The sequence below is a fragment of the Hibiscus syriacus genome, unplaced genomic scaffold (assembly GCF_006381635.1).
Source record: "Hibiscus syriacus cultivar Baekdansim isolate YM2019G1 unplaced genomic scaffold, ASM638163v2 tig00117034_pilon, whole genome shotgun sequence".
NCBI classification, from domain to species: Eukaryota; Viridiplantae; Streptophyta; class Magnoliopsida; order Malvales; family Malvaceae; genus Hibiscus; species Hibiscus syriacus.
The window spans coordinates 9,183,643-9,195,119 of record NW_024063533.1 but is presented as its reverse complement, the minus strand read 5'-3'; the positions used below and the strand labels follow the sequence as shown (position 1 = coordinate 9,195,119).

The following is an 11,477-nucleotide window of genomic DNA, read 5'->3' as shown; positions in this document are numbered from 1 at the left end:
TAGGTTTTTAATTTTTTTCTTATATGGTCCTTGTATGATCTTAAATGACTATTTTCTTGTGTTAATGATTATAAGAAAATATTCTTATTATTTATTTTAGTTTACGATTTTGATTGTAAACTTTTATTATAATTTAATATATATTTTTTATTTTTAATAAAATTAACGAATTCTATCTTGTAAAAAATTGTCAATGAGATAGATCACATAAACATCAACAACAAAAGTAAGAAACTGATATTCCATTGCCCTTGAAAGAAAACAAAGCTTACATGATATTATATTTGTCAGCTAAACCAGGACTTTCTTTTTCATTGAAAATTGGCCACCATGGCCATTCTTGATGAAGCTTCTGGCTGCAGCAGATTGGCAAATCACTAATCTCAGTACACAAAAACTATTTCTTTCCAGTTGCAGGCACCTTGAATCTCGAGTGTTACTAGTCCATCTTTGGGATTGTATATGAACTTCTCATCTTTCTGGTTCACATTACAAGATTTCTGTTTCATATTCGAATACACCCCGAAACGTCCACATCCTCTGATTCAAACCTTTATCTTACATTCCGACAAATCGTCGTCGAATGCGATATCTTCAAGTGCTCCTCCTGAGTTGTACGTGTCGAGCAATCCGATCGGAGCAAACCGGAGATCCTGTTGGATTCATACTTCATTTCTTTGTTGTCTAAGACAGGAAACATAAACTATGGAGAAATACTGACTCTGATAGGAGAAACAGTGAAGACTTCACATTTCAAATGCTCCAAGGCCACTTGAAATTTTGCATCCTTTAGCATTGTCTTGAGGGAACCTACGATATTTATAATACGAGATGATCTATTTCTTTATATGATTAATTAATATATTGAAATCTTTAAATTTTTCTTTGATTGTGATCTTCCAAGAATATAGAGTTCTCTTGAATATATAGTTTGTGACGGGATAAGAGAAAATATGAGATGATCAATTTATTGAGTACCATAACATTTTATATAGTTGATTTAAAAATTAGTTTTTGTTTTTACTTATAATTTTGCCCTCATCAAATTATAAATACAACTTTAATAGTATCTATATTTTTATTTCTATGATACTTCTAATACCTTTTGACTTTATAACATAATTGGTTACTTAATTTATGTCATATATTATTATAACATTGTACATTATAAATATGTACCAACGATTATAGATTTTATCGACGTTCAAAACTTGTATTTTGGAGAAAATGAAGAGAACCTAAAGGCGAACAAAAATATGCCAAGAGGGTCTTAAAAATGATTTAACTGAAAGGCATGCGTATACAGAACAATGTCCTCCCCAATTCGCACCGGCAACCTCTTCAACTGCATCAACATCTCCTGCACTGACAGATCCAGTGATCGGCTTTCCTGATCCGGGAACTGGCTTATATATACTACCTTTAATCGGAGGCCAAATTCCAGCTCTTTGGCAGTTAAAAACACCTATGGTCCCTGATAACTTGTTCAAGTTCCAAATTTTCAATAGACTGCAACAGTATCAGCAAATGCCATGAGAAAACAATTGAAATCAAAAGCCTGAAGGGTGACATTGATATATTCTTGAAGAATTCAACGAAAATTCTTCTATGTAAGTGCTTAACCTTTTTCCATCTGTGACGGGGTCATTGAATAAACAGTTCTCAGTCGGTCAGCCGGCGTATCGAGCTCTATGGATAGAGCCATCAGGCAAAACTAGCTTCTTAATGATGTCAAAACCATGACTGCCTGGCTTGTCGATGAAGGAACGAAAATCCCGGACATTCGGACAAAAAATATATAGTGATGTATATGAATTTGGTATTTAGTAGAAGTGGCATACCTTACGTACACCGCAGAACCACTCAAGGCTCTCGCTGCACCGTGGAACTCTGCGGTAATATGATCGCTCTGTAATGAGAATCTCATGTCCATCATCAAGAACTCTCGGTTTTATGTGTTACAAGCATTTCAGGTGTTCATATTCATTCAAAGGGATTGGAAATTTATATGTATATGCATCATGCATAGATAGTTCATGGTTTATTGATAAAAGGTGTTCGTGCAAATGCATAAGAACCTACGTAAAACGTATCCCAATCCGGTACAAGGATCCCTCCAATAAGAAGGGAGTTAAAAGCAGCAGCAGCAACATGTAATGTCTGAAATGTCGGCTCATTTGGCATGAAATCTTCAGTTGCTCTAGCTGCAGCAGCCTTCCTTGCACTGAAAGCAACCAAAATTTTCACCATAAAAACCAGATTTTTCCCCCTTCATTTTGCTATATCATAACAAAATTTGCATTTGTGCTTTTGGCAAACCTGTATAAGAAGTCAGTATTCAGACTTATGGAGCAAACTAAGTTGTTGGCTTTGAAGTTTTCAATAACTGAATCCTCAAGGGCTCCTAGATATTGTCTAGTCAGTGAGACTCGACTGCCATAGCCAGCACCGAGGAGCTCCTAACACACTCTGAACATCCACCTTGACACCATCAACACCACAACTTGCTTGGTAGCTATGATAATCCTTGTAAAAATTGCGGATTTTCGATGGATCAATTAGCCCAATTCCCTTTTCCTGTATGTTGTCGAGGGTTGAACATACAACATGGGCCAAATTACCAGGAGACTGAACCACATGTTGAATTTTGGGGTTGTAATTTTTCATCACTTCAGATTCTGGAAGAACCCCTCCCCAGTAGCCAACCAGAGCATGCCACATGTATACATATCTGCAATTGTTAGCGTTACTGTTATGAATAATAAGAACAACCTATACAGGTAGTGATTTCAAAAGGAAAAAAAAAAAGCTCACTTCAATCCATATTTCTGCTTGATACATTTGATGAAATCTCTGAGTGTTTACTAAGCTTGAACCCTTGAATTTTGCATTTTCTTCAAAATTAAGTAATCTTGTCAATTTCCTTCAACCAACAGATGGAATGAGTTAATCCACTGATGCAAAACCTACGTTATACGGATACAGAGGGAGTCGGATACATGTATGTATGTGTATCCAAACATATCATGTCCAATACACTGATTATTCTAAGAAAAATGAGGAGTCCGAGAAAATGATAAGCAGATTTTCATGGTGAAACTTGTTAAATAAATTGTCTTACCCTGTTGTGTTGTCCTCATAGCTAGGAAAAATATTTCGCCATCCTTCATCAATGGTTAAAAATTTTGGAGGACAACCTCCACTTGAGAAACTACAGATAGAACCAAAAATCATTAAACAAAGAACATGATCATGAAGAAATTGAAGCCAAATTAAATTCTACAGACACTTGTTTTTATTACTGTTCAAGTCCATCTTGTATTCCTTGAGGATCAAGATTACAATAAAATGCATCCCAGGTGTACCATCCAAACAAATCTATATGTTCAGGCTTCTGTAATAAATAAATAAAATTAGAGATTTTCATCAATGGAAGTTGTCAAACATGAAACTTTCATGGGAAAACATGGATTCTTGGTTCTTTTACCTGATTGTTATCAATGTGCTTGAAGGTACCCATATGTTTCTCCAATATCCTACAAGCAATTCAAAACATCAGAAATCAACTCACTTGTCTAAAATTCATATTTGTAGTCTGGGTTGATCGAAAACACATCTACAATCGTAATTTAAATCCCTGATCCTATGCACACACATACTTGATAGAATTCCTGATGAGCTTAAATGGGTTGTTCCCCGGGTTTACAAAAACTGGTTCGTTTATCTTGGTGGTTTGAAGATCAGGATCTCCTGAAACAATGGATAATCTACAGAGTTAAAGAACAACGAAGAAGTTCGATATTGAACTCGGAAAAAAAGTAAATAAACAAGAGGGCTAATCGCCCGCTTTCAATGCAAAACAGTATTTCGTTGTCTGGTGTCCCTTGCAAAGTTGTCGGAAACTGACCATCCAATACAGGTAGTATCAAAACATAGAAATTGTTGTCAGTTTCTTGGATGTTTGTCTCTTGATTCCTTATTTCCAGGAGAAGCATTTGAGTTTCTGCCGGAATATCACTGCCTGATGTTCCGAAACATGGTATCATCCACCAGATCTTGAACCGGAAGAGACACACCAATCGGTGCACCCTGCAATATACCATATACACATCAAAATGTAAGATAAACACAATTCAATCCGTTAATGCAATTAGTTACTCTAAAAAAATGACATACAAAGAACAGCAGGTACGTACTGTAGGATTCCGAGGTTGAAAACTTGACGAGAACATGAACTGGTTGCAGTGGCTCCAACGAAAACCGAACCGTTGGTGCTCGGTGTAACCATGATGTTACCTGGAACGTTAGTTAAAACAGCCGTTCCCCTTACCATGAACGAACCACCTTTAAAACCAGGTTCAACAGTGATCATAACATCTTCGTTACTTCCCATGACAGAAAATGCTGAGATTATTGCAGATATTGAATGTTCAGTGGCAATGGCAATCGTCCATTATATAGCATACCAGTTTAACCAGGAATGGATGTGACGACATATTAACATGCATGCATACAAGGAAAACCGCACCGAACGAAGTGAACGTGTTCTCTTGATGTTGGAAACTACAAATTTGAAGATATTATTAATAATCTGACTCAGATTGTTGGATTTTTTTGTGAGCAAACCGGCTAAGAAACTGGTTGCTTCTTCAACCAGCTCCAAATGGAATCAACTCGAAACCTTACCCCTTGAAATCATCATATTACGTGAAAACCTTTCAAACATAAAGGATTATGGATCCTTATTGCCATTCATTGAAGAAAACTCGCGTTTTTGGTCAGAATATTAAGCTTGATGATAATGGCGTCTTCCATGGATTCTCTAGAGAGTAAGAACGATTTCGGAAGATGCAAGTGGAAGGTCCCTTTAATGACAGCCTTCATGTATTTAGACTTCAGCTTGAGCTGTTTTGTGGAATTTTGGGTTCATGACAAGTTATGTCATTCTCCAATCAAGAGCTATGAATTGTAAAGTATTTTTATATTGATGATTATTATTTTTACTATAGATGAGTATATATAAGTCCAGGATAGATATAGAGTTCTAATGTATATAATCAAATAGAAACTCAGTTATACATAAGTGATAGGGTTCCAATTAGATAAGATATATAAGAGTTATTAATTAATTAAATTATTATTGTTTATCAGTAATACAACTCTGAAAGATAGAGGATCCATCATAGACATTAATCTTGGAGAGAAAGTGAAGAAAAATATTTTTATTAAGAGCCTTTGTGAGAGTGTCCGTAAGTTAAGCTTTAGAAAGAATACAACGAACAAGTAATGATCATGTGGCAACCAAGTCACGAAAAAGAAAAAAAATAAAGCACAAGATGCTTCATATGAAGATGAAAGATCGGATTTTCGCAAATATATGTGATACTAATAAGATTGTTACAAAAGAGATGCGATGGTTTACTAAGAGAAACTGCATATTTAGTATCCAACTATCATTAAAAAAAGTTAACAATGATTAACAGTTTTGTTAATTTTTTAATGGTAGGTGATTGAAATGAAACAAAAACATTAAGATAGATATAATTTAAAATTTTTAGGTGTATGACTACAATTTTTTCTTAGTTGCATCTTTAAAAGCACATGCTTTTCATTCTAGGCCAATTTGCTTTATATTATTAGCTAACAAAGCGGTAGTTTCAATGAGTGAATTTAAATTATTTAACTCACTTATATTGTATGTGTAGACATTTATTTCCGTCCAAGATATTATATTATATATTAATGATATTATATAATAGTATTATTATGTAGTATATATCATAAATTATATTATATATATTATATAAGATATATTATATTAATATTTTATATATATATTATATATTATATAATATATTGTATATATATTATATATTATAGTATTATATATTATATATATATTATATAGGTTATATTATATATAGTATATATCATATAGTAGATATTAGAGTATATTTATTATATTATTACATATATATATATATTTATATTTATATGATATGTTATATATATTTTATATATTAATATATTTAGTATATATATATTATATGTAGTATTATGTATTTATTATATATTTATATATTTATTATTATATTTATTATATTATATCAATATTATTTTATTTTTTCGGTTTTTTGGTCCAATAAAAGTCCAGAGGTTCAGATCCAAAAACGGAGCCCAACCGAACCATACCAGCCTGACTCAGAAAAGCAGGCCCGGTTGGGAAGAGAGGGTCTTAACCAACCCAAGTCAAATTAGTGTTACAAACTTTAGTACTAGCGCCGCACTGAGGGACCAAGTTGCTGGTAGCAACGCGCCAGCACGGTTCGAAAACCGGCCGATATTTTCGATCGGAAAATAGCAAGATCGGGGTAACAACTCGCACAAACGGCACTCGGTCGGATGTCCAACGAAGAAATCAAACAAAATCCCGCCCATTTGATAGCTACAAAGGTCGAATTCGAGGCTATAAAAAGCCTTCGGGGAAGCCAAGCAAAACACACAACAACCACAGAGAAAAATCGAAACACATCAAGAGAAACCGAACAAAAAATATCGGACATTAGAGCAAAAAAACCAGCAAAAAACATTTGAAAATATAAATGAAAATCACAAAAATATAAAAGCTAGCGTCGATTTTTTTTTTTTTTGCTCAGAGGAAGGTCATCGCCGGAACTTGAAATGGTTGCCCGGAAAAAAAAGAGTCATGTCGAACAAAGGCAAACCCGGAAAACCTTTTCCTATATCTATGCCAAAAAAGGCATTATTTTGGTGTTTGGAGTCGGTTCAGGGCTCGGGGGGTTGAGATCTTTCGAGGGGGTACGGAGGTCCAGGTGGCAGCGACTTCATCGTTAAGGGGTCGGCCATTGGCCGATGAGGGAGGGGTAGAGAGCATTTTGAGGGTGATGGAGTTTTTTTTTTTTTTTGATGAAATGGTATAAAATGATTTTTTTAAGTTTTTAGGGGTATTTATAGGGGGCCACCTTGTAATTACAAGATTTTTAAATTATTTCTGTTATCCATCTAATTTTGATGTGTAATTCATTTTGGTCACCTGTTTTAATTTAGCCTTGGAATTTTGAATTAATCCAATTTAATCCCTGTTATAATTTTATATTCATGCAATTTGACCCCTTAACTTTTTGTTTTTTCCTTGCAGCTTTTCATTAACATCAAATTGATCCTTGATTTTAAATTCTTTTCAATTTGGTCCATTTTTATTTGAATTTTCTTTTTTATTCTTTTATTTATTTATTTTATTATTTAACTTATTTTTAGGTCAATTTTAAAATTCTTCAAAGGTAAGTAATTCAGATCGAACTTTTAAATTTTAATTTAACTTTTAATTTTCGCAATTAAGACAACCGGAAAATCAAATTGGTACCGAAAGGGCAGTACAAGGGTACTAATCCTTCCTTGACTGTAATCGACTCCCGAATCTGATTAATTTCTGGTAAAACAAAGATCATACAAATGGTAATTGAAGGTGTCCGGTTAACCTAATTTTAAATGACTTGTGGCGGCTCTAACACATTAATTCAAGTCGAAACTTGATTCGGGGCCCACTCGAAGGACAGTCACGATAGCTTGGCGACTCTCCTGTGAACAGGTAACTGAGTCAGGCCATAATTGATTTCCAGTTGTCTTCTTAAGCAAAAATTGTAAGTTTAAATTATAATTTATCTTTTCGACCCTTGTTATTTACCTTTGATTCTTATTATTATTTTGAATAAATAGTAGTACTGATGTTTTTTAATGATTTCAGCTTTTTTTCAAATATTCATTCATCTCATGCTCTAATCCCGAGCTCTAAACCCTTTTTAAGTGGAGGTGAAAGTGACACCTTTATGGGAACTTATTCTCCGTATAGGCCTAGCAAGTAACCTTCGGGATTCATACACCTTATGTCTTCGTGTTAATTTATTCTCCGTATAGATATAAAGGAATGTATCCTATCGAGTTTAACTTGGTCCACATGAGCTTATAATAGGCTTAGGACTGAGGGTCTGGTAGGCCCAAGGGGGCACCAGCAAGGAGAACTCGGGTACATTTTTTAGAACCAAATTGTGATATTGCAAAAAATTAGAGCCCAACCCGAAACTTCATTTCAAAACCTATGATGCTTGATTTATTTCCTATTTTATTTTATGTTCAAAGCATTCAAATTAGAAATATATTTGGTTAAGATTTGTTCAAGAAAATAACATGCATGATAGAGATCATGTCCGAGTAGGAATAAAAGCATGAGGGGTAAATATCATGTGGGGTAGGAATTTTTATTTTCATTATTATTTTTAATTAATTTACTAATTTACTTCCTTTATTTTTTGTCTTATTTCTTTTTATTTTTTTATTATTTGCATCATTTAACAAGATGTTGATCCGCAAAGTGTTAGTTAAAATTCAAATAGTTGGCATTAATGGACAAAAGGGTTGTAATGCAAGAGGTTAAAAATGCAGAAGCGTGCCTATTATCAGAAGGACTCAGAAGAAAAAAGGGCACAGCCTACAAGACAACCATGTGTCAAACCTGGCTGGTTACGCTTCCATCAGCCTCAAACAGAATGATACTCAAAAGTTGCAGAATATCTGGGATAGTTGGAAAGTTGACAAAAAAACAAAAATTTTGTCAGGATACGGTGATATTGAACACCTACTCTATGTCAAGATAGACGAACCCCTAATTCGAGCCATAGTACGATTTTAGAATCTGGGATATAGTTGTTTCACAATCAACCAAGAAGACATAGTGCCCACAATTGAAGAATACATTACTCTGTTACATTGTGAGGGGATTAGAACGAACCGGGTCTTTATCAAATATATTAAGAGTCAGCCTTTCAAGAATGGGTTGGCAAAGGTTACTAGGGTCAATAAAAAGTGGGTAACTGACCGGATGCAACATAAAGGTAAAAGGTGAAGGAATTACTTGGACTCGCATCAAGCAGTTAATGAAGAATCACACCGATGAATGGAAAGTGATCGATATTTTTTCATTGGATATCTACAGCTTGGTTATTTTCCCAAAAACTTTGGGATATATCGAGGCAGCTATGGTGGAATTATTTGAACAAATGCCTAAGCGAGTGAACCCTACACCAGTAATCCTAGCTGAGACCTTCCGCTCTTTATACCATTATAGAAAGACTGGTGGATGACGTTTTATAGGATGCACACAACTACTTCAGGTTTGGATCCACAGTCATTTTTGGAAAACTGATGAGATCTCTTACCATCGGTTCAGTGCAACATATTCACCTTTGGAGGAATTCTTTACATAAAATGGCGAAAAGGCATTCCAAAGGAGAAATGGGTAAAGGTATTCATGCACATCCAAGACAAAGACATCGTATGGAGAGCCCCTTGGCTGACTCATAGAGATATTCTCTATCGATGTAGAGATTCATGAGTATTTATGTTAATTGGGATGTGGGGATTAGTTTACTATTCTCCACTTTTAGCACTTCGGCAGTATGGGGCATGTCAGTTTATTCTAGACACACATGAGATATCTGGATCTGAGTTCGCATATCATAAAGATAATTATAAGAAGAGGGTCAAAGATATAGCCGAGTCATGGAAGAAGATATTCCGTACAGAAGTTGTGGCTGCCAAAGACATGTTTAGTCCATACTATATGGAATAGAGAAAGTTGAGGAGAAATGACATTATTCCAATATCAGACCATTAAGATACTCGGACTATTGAAGAGCATCTTAAACTAGTCCCCTCTGAGCTGGAAATAGCAAAAAAAGAATTCGAAGCTAAAAAAGAAGAACTTGAGAAAAGGTTGAGAGACCTAGAAGCTAAAAAATCCAATTGAAGTTAGATGTCGATACTCAAAAGGATCGAGAAGACAGATTATAAAAGGAATAGAAGAAAGTCTGTTTTGAGTTGGAAGATTTGAGAAAAGAGTATCAAAAGCAGGTCTAGAAAAATGCAAGCCTGAAAAAATCTTCTGAGTATTGGAAAGACGAAGCCGGTAACCTGAAAAGAAAATTTGAAGGACAATATGATAGGTTAAAGACTTCCCAAATACAATTATCAAAAAAGTCAACACCAGAACAAGCGGTTAAAGACCAAGGTAACTGATTTGGAAAGATCCCTTCAAAAGCAGCAGGAACATGATGGCAAAACTACAGCTGAATTAGAGGTCATCGTGGATAAGTTCAAGAAGCAGGCAACTAATCTCCAAATAGTTCCTTTTGACGAAGGACTCCAGTGGCATTTTCATTGTGAATAGGCTCAGCAAAGGGTGAAGGCTAGAGATGCAATCATTCAAGACTTCTTAGAGCAGGTACAGAAAGCGGCACGTCACTTGCATGGTTTGGCAAGAGAAGCTAGGGTGGTTCGACAAGGTATTCAACCAGTGACAGAAGAAGCAAGAAGACTTGTCAACCTATTAGAGGTCATTCAAAGTCTAGAGGATCTAGCTAGAATATACCTTTGAATTATTTTTTGGTCTCTTAGAAGTGACACTTTTGTCCGAATAAAGACTATTTATAATAACATATATGTTTTGGATCAATGCCTCGGAAATTTCATGCATCGTGCATTTTTGCATATTCTTTGCATTTTTTCATTTCTTTAAATTCAAATTAACTAACATAAAATGTCTTGTCAAATAAAGGAACAAATACTAGAGACACCTCATCCCCACAATACTCGTACAAAGAAAACAAAGATGGAAGCAAAGATTGCTCAACTTGAAGAAAACATGTTGAGACTGTAAAAGGAGCTTGAGGAGGAGAGAATAAGTTAAAATCAACAAAATGCTTTAGATTCTATCATTTGGACCCAAGATTCATTGGTTAATCAGATTGTTGCAAGGTTGTCTGGCCTGAATCAAATGAATGCTCCTAGAGCAACGGTTTCTGAAGGGGTGGTTGTACCACCTACTCCACAATTGGTTATTTCATCTGGAATCTTGTCAATACTTCAAGGGGATTTATTTGCTGCAAAAGCACAGGCATATGTAACCAACCCTCAAAATAATTTAGATGATTATCATATTTTGGATTTTGATAAGGAAGCCAAAACAAAGAAAATAGAGGGAAAAATCAAGCAATTGTAAGATCAAATAAAGGCAGTTAGAGGAGAAGATAGTTATTATGGAGTTTACACTCTGGAACTAAGTTTGGTCCCAGATTTGATTATTCCTCCTAAGTTTAAAGTCCCATATTTTGAGAAGTTTGATAGGAATAGTTACCCCTCAGCTCACATTACCATGTTCTGTCGAAAGATGACATGATATGTCAGGAACGACTTGCTTCTGATTCATTGTTCCTAGGAGAACCTGGTAGGTTCAGCCATCTGGTGGTACAATCAGCTGAGCCGTTCACATATTAGGATATGGAAAGATCTCGTCAGGTCGTTCTTAGAACAATACAAGCATGTAAATGACATGAGACCATATCGTTTCATGCTACAAAGTATGGAGAAAAAACACAATGAAAGTTTTAGGTAGTATAAATTAT

At 34.9% G+C, this 11,477-nt stretch overlaps 1 pseudogene; it reads right to left on the bottom strand.

Annotated features, from left to right (window-relative positions):
- Window positions 1–1,238: 1,238 nt before the first annotated feature.
- On the bottom strand, window positions 1,239–4,342 carry LOC120196544 (annotated as a pseudogene).
- Window positions 4,343–11,477: the final 7,135 nt, after the last annotated feature.